The sequence below is a fragment of the Bos grunniens genome, chromosome 25, assembly GCF_055505025.1.
Source record: "Bos grunniens cultivar Pamir isolate PY7600 chromosome 25, Bosgru_T2T1.0, whole genome shotgun sequence".
Lineage (NCBI taxonomy): Eukaryota > Metazoa > Chordata > Mammalia > Artiodactyla > Bovidae > Bos > Bos grunniens.
In genome coordinates, this window is record NC_141189.1 from 12,448,217 (window position 1) to 12,454,059 (window position 5,843).

The 5,843-nt window shown below is 40.0% G+C and overlaps 1 protein-coding gene and 1 long non-coding RNA gene across 18 annotated transcripts in view; one reads left to right on the forward strand and one right to left on the reverse strand.

The window, feature by feature from the left end:
* Nucleotides 1-5,843, forward strand: part of AUTS2 (activator of transcription and developmental regulator AUTS2) — a 1,218,095-nt gene that overhangs the window by 632,630 nt on the left and 579,622 nt on the right. The window lies entirely within an intron of this gene.
* LOC147345028 (uncharacterized) overlaps nucleotides 392-5,843 on the reverse strand; it is a 62,211-nt gene continuing 56,759 nt past the window's right edge. The window contains exons 2-4 of one of the 3 annotated variants that reach the window (XR_015154492.1): nucleotides 5,373-5,461; nucleotides 1,720-1,799; nucleotides 392-611 (exon numbers count right to left, since the gene is read on the reverse strand). This is a non-coding gene — a long non-coding RNA (uncharacterized LOC147345028). Of the gene's footprint in view, nucleotides 612-1,719; nucleotides 1,800-5,335; nucleotides 5,462-5,843 lie in introns of those variants that run through there. The other 2 variants (XR_015154494.1, XR_015154493.1) reach the window with 2 other exon arrangements.

Consider the following 5,843-nt stretch of genomic DNA (forward strand, 5'->3'; position numbering starts at 1 on the left):
CTTCCCACTTCCAGAACTATGGGCAGTATAGTTTTGGTGTCATAGACCACTTGGTCTGTGGTGTTTTATGATAGAGCCCAAATGAGGTAAGACACTAATTTAAAAAATATAGCTCAACAGCTTATTGCATAAAAACACCCTTCTCATCACCACCCTGATTAAAATATAGAACATGTCCAGCACCCCTTAGGGTTCCCTTCCTAATTTCTATGCCGGTTCCAGAGTTAATCACTTCTGTCATCTTAGATTAACTTTTTCTATTGTTAAACTTCATATGAATGAAATTTTACAATATTTTACCATTTTTCAGTTTCTGGTTTCTTAGAGTCCAAATTCATACTCTTGCCACAGTACAGGCCAATAAATTGAGAGATGAGTTGTTGGGGCAAGAAATAGCTACTTTATTCAGAAAGCTACCAGACTGAGAAGATAGTAGACTTAGGCCCAAAAAACCACCTTGCCAGAATCAGAATTCAGGCTTCTCTTATACCAAAAGGAGAGGGAGTAAAGTCAGACACTTTCTGGTTCCCATCAGCCTCCAGAGGGGATGTGTTAATTTCTTCTCCCTGCTGACATTCACAGGTGGGCCTGGTCAGGATGTTTCCTGTGAGCTAAACAAAGGTATCTTAGCTTAATGCTCATTACCTGGAAGGCAGGGTTCCCAGAGATGGGCCATTATATATAACTTACCGGCAACATCCCTTTAGTGATTAACTTGTAATTACGACTACAAAAGGTTCTTTCCTATTATAATCCCCCACTATCAATGCCCACTTCACAATCTTGTGGCAAAAGGAACCAAGATCACTCTGGCTATTTCCTGCTGAACTGTTGATGAAGTCTTCCTTAGAATTTTCAGTCAGTCCTTTTTTAGCTACAGCTATTTGAACCCAGTGAAACCTCTTAGTGTGTTGTCTGAGTCATAATTGAACTTGGGGTTTTGGTTCCAGTTCCCAACTCATATACTGAATTCCTGTGCTGTTTGTTCAAAATGAAACCGATTGGTTGCCCCTTCTCCAGCCACAGTAGAATTATTAATACCATCTACTTCAGGTGGATAGGCAGAGCTGTTAGAGACAAACTCATGAACAGCATAGTGCCCAAAGTTTTAATGTAATTGGCAACTGTTAGGTCTTCTAGCACTTACAGATGCTACTGCCTGGGCAGACACCTGGAGTGGCCGTCAGTGTTGTGAAGGGGCTTAATTAAGCCTGCTTCTGGGAACCACTGATTTGTAGCAGGACAGCTGGCAATGCCTTATCCCAAACTAGTCTGTTGATAACATTTTAGTGACTTTTTTTTTTAATGTAAGATTCATTTTCTTGGTTTTTCCTGTTGATTGTGGTCTCCAGATCAGTGTAGTTTTAACATCTTAATCCAAATTAGGGGATAATTTCCCTAAGAAGGACTTTAACCACTTCAGAGATTTCCTGTCCAGTTTGGATATGCTTCCACCCATCCTGAAAAAGGGCTTCCCAGGTAGGGTGTTGGTAAAGAATCCACCTGCCAGTGCAGGAGTCACAAGAGATTCAATCCCTGGCTCAAGATCCCCTGGAGCAGGAAATGGAAACCCACTCCAGTATTCTTACTTAGAAAATTCCATGGACAGAGGAGCCTGTGGGCTTCCGTCCTTGGGTGGCAAAAGAGTCAGACATGGCTTAGTGACTGCGCACTGAGCACTATCTTGATAAAGTGTCCACAGAAACATTAGCAAGTTACCTGAAATTCATTACTCTTCAGGGCATTCGAGTAGTCTGTTTCAGTCCTCGGTGGGGCAGCTTCCTGTGTTCGGTCCTTACCTGGGGAGGTTTGACAGCAGTCTTTGGCTTGTTTTTAAGACCTTGAAGGAAAGAACTCTGTCTCCTTGTCTGGGGTTTTCATGCACGCCATCTGTAGACTTAAAGCGTGTTCTGGTGGGATCTTATATCAGGCTATTCCAGTGAAAAACTTCAGGGTGAGGTCTATCAGAAAATTAACCCCTCATTCCCCAGTGTTGGTTTTACCTGGGGCTCCTGTATGGAACTAAGCATCTGAAGAGCCCCTGGGCCTCTTCATCGGTATTCTCTCTTTACAAGAGACTTGTCTTTTATTGTTCTTCTGTTTTAGCCTAGGGCTGTTTTTCCATGTTTCTCTACCTTACAGTAAGCACATTATTCTCTCCCCAATGGCAAGTTACTGCCTTCCGGGAATCCAGTGCCACTGCCAAAGAAGTGGTGTTTTCATTTTGTATCTTCTCCTATTGTTGTTCCCTATAGAACACTTTAAAAGGGAACACATGTATACCTGTGGCGGATTCATTTTGATATTTGGCAAAACTAATACAATTATGTAAAGTTTAAAAATAAAATAAAATTAGAAAAAAAAAGAAAAAGGACATTAGGAAAAACTGGAGAAATCTCAAAAAAAAAAAAAAAAAAAGCAACATCTTCCAGTTGAGAAGGGTTCATTCCAAATACAGCATCTAGTTTTTGTCCTTTTTTCTGGTATCTGAGGCACTTTGCCACAGAAGGTCAAATTTACCATTCTACTATTGTCAAGGGCCTCAGGATCTGCATTATTATGATGTCCGTAGGCCTGATAAACCCTTTCCAGAAATTCAGAGAGGTCTTCATTTGTTCTGTTGAATTTTTTAAATTTTGTTCAAAACTTTTGCTTTGGTTTCCTCTTTCAAAGCCCTGCCAGGAGGCACTGTTAGTAGTGCTCTAGCAGGGGCCTTCGTCCCTCACTGGGCTCCCAGTTGGTTCAGCTGTCACTCCTGCCAAGTGGGCTTCAGTGTATGGAATCCTCCCTATAAGGAGGATTGTGATCCTTCCAATTAAGCAAGTCTGAGAAGCACTGCTGGTTGGGTGTTTGCATTTAGGACCCTACAAGATAATGGCTTAAAGAAAATTGCCCTGTTTCAGAAGTGGCTCCTGGCTCCAACTGGATGCCCTGTCACGTCTTAGATAATGATACCAGACACATTTCCTGTGCCCCAGAAACTAACACAGGATTTTCTAATTGATCCCTAAATCCCAGTGCCAGGAACCAAGGCTGGATAGGAACAGAAGGCAGTATTAATAGAAGGGGTGGACACGTTGGTGTAACCATCACAACGGCTGGGACAGCTAGCTCAGCCAGCAGAGTTAAGGTTTGAAGCAACATGTCCTCACTCTCCTTCCCTTGTCTTATTTTCCCTGATCATAGTACAAATGTATCGCATGAAGGATTTCTTTCTTCCCTGCTTCTTCACAAAAATAGCTGCAGAATCATTCAAAAGCCATTGTAACACCACAGATAGCAACTACTCATCTCACTGTTAAAAGGGTGCCTTTTTGCTTTGGCATCAACCAACTGGGATTACAGTGCTGTTGAACAGAAGCTTGATTACTGCTATGACAAATTAAGATAATTACTAAAATTATGACTGATATTATGTATCAGGATACCAGGATTTGGGGAGTTCCACATGACTTCTAGAATACGTATATTAACTTTCACCCATATGATGCAATCTAAGTTTTCTCACCACTCATTTTAATAATGCCTCCTATGCAGTTCAACACACCAGATAAGCCCAGTTACTTTAGTATTCCTCTGTCTGAGATGGAGAGAGATGTAATTTGAGATGGTCCAGAGACCTTGTGGAAAAGCCCAAAGTTAACCAGATGTCAAATAAACCTCACTAAGAACTTGATCTTTGGGAAGTTTGTCAAAAATATCAAAAAAAACTTAAAAATTTTAAACAGTGATAAAAGATCAATGGCAAATTCAAATCACTTCAAGAAATTCACAATTACTGAAAGCAGTTCAATATTTTAAGAAAACTTTTGTCTTTTTAGAGAACCAAATTCAGGTTTTGTATCACTTTACCTGTAAGATTTGTTTTCTTAATTCAGTCCTATCTTAGAACTTAGTTTCAAGTACAAAAGTCTGGAGAGACTGTTGTAGATAGGCATTCCCAAAACAATATTTCCATAGAGTTTACCCACAACTGTTTACTTATTTACCTCTATTTCATTGACTTAAAAGCACTGTCCATGTTTTTTTTCCTTGCTGACAAACTATGTAACACAACTAAGGTCATATTTTATTTTAAAAGTAGGTATAATAAAAGTGTTATATCTGATGACTAAAGACATCTGTCTCAACCAACAAGCTTAAGCTAAGTCTAATATGAGATATTAATTCAATACTAAATATTTCCTAGATCTTGTGAACCTGAAACTCATTCTGGACGGATTTTTTTAATTTCAGTATTTATATAAGCACTTAATTTCCTTTAAGCCAGTTACATAGAACTGTTTTACAAATTAATTCTGGCAGTGTCACACATCTATAACGCATGTACAAACACACTGACACAGATACCTCCTAGTTCCCATTCCAAAATTTTAAACATGAATCAGGTACAACAATGTAAAACCCGTAAGTTACAAAAGAGGTTGGATTCACATTGGGTTTCCGGCAGATGGGACAAGTCAGGGTCACCTGTCCAAATGGCTAAACCATTTTTACTAATATTTCTAGAAAGAGCACTTCTATTTGTAGCTTTTGGTCATCTTAGGAACCAAGTGGGACCTTTCTGTTCTTCCTCAGAATGTCCCACTCTAAGTCGGGAATAGACAGGTTTTTTTTCCCCCTGGCACCTTTCTCCCTTTGACATCAGTAGAAGTTTTAAGTATCGCAAAACTGACTCGGCTGTTAATGTATAAACAGTACCAAACAAAATGAAACAAACAAAAAAAAAAATGAAAAAGTATCAGAATCTTAAATAAACTTAAAGTTGTGGTCTTGAGGTTTTACTTATACCAGTGTCACAGGAGACCATAAATGACGTGGTTAACACAGCAAGGGCAGCAGTACATCGTGCACAGGGACCCAGGATAACCCTGCCTCAACCCCTCCTGGAGATCCTAACAGGTACTGTGGCCACACATCATTATAATAAAATATCAGTTTCCTCTCACCCAGGGGTTCATAGCTGTAGGCAGATCTTTTATCCGAAATGTGTCTCAGAGGACTTTCTTTAGAGATAGTTGAAACCTTCCCATTTTTTTTTCCTTTCAAAATTCTTTTTTTTTTATTGAAGTATAGTTGATTTACTATGTTGTGTTAATTTCTTATATACAGCAAAGCAATTCAGTTATGTATATATTATATATATACACACTCTTAATTTTCTTTTCCATTATAGTTTATCACAGAATATTGAATATAGTTCCCTATGTTACAAGATTTTCCTGGTGACTCAGCAGTGAAGAATCCGCCTGCCAGTGCAGGAAATTCGGGTTCAATCCCTGATCCAGAAAGATCCACTGGAGAAGGTAATGGCAACCTGCTCCAGTATTCTTACCTGGAGAACAGAGGAGCCTGATCGGCTACAGTCTTACCTGGAGAACAGAGGAGCCTGATCGGCTACAGTCCGTGGGATCACAAAGAGTTGGACACAACTTAGCTACTGAACAGCAACAAAACAACCCTGTGTAATACAGTAGAACTTCGGTTCTTTATCCATTCTCCATATACTAGTTTGCACCTGCTAATCCCAAACTCCCAGTCTATCCCTCTTCCATCGCCCTCCCCCTTGGCAACCACAAGCCTGTTCCCTGTGTCTGTGAGTCTGGTTCTGTTTTGTAGATAGGTTTCATTAGGGCCGTTGTTTAAACACAAATGACACACACAAATGTGTGCATCCAAAGAAACAAACTGCTTCACAAGCCTGTGGGTAAGAGTCCAACAACTCTTTCCTCTCTCCAACGTGGTGTCCCACTTAAATACAAAGCAAATTGGCTTATTCCAGAGAAAAAGCCCCGGACAGAAAGGAAATAAAGTTTCTGGCTGAACACACCAGAGTGCCTTAC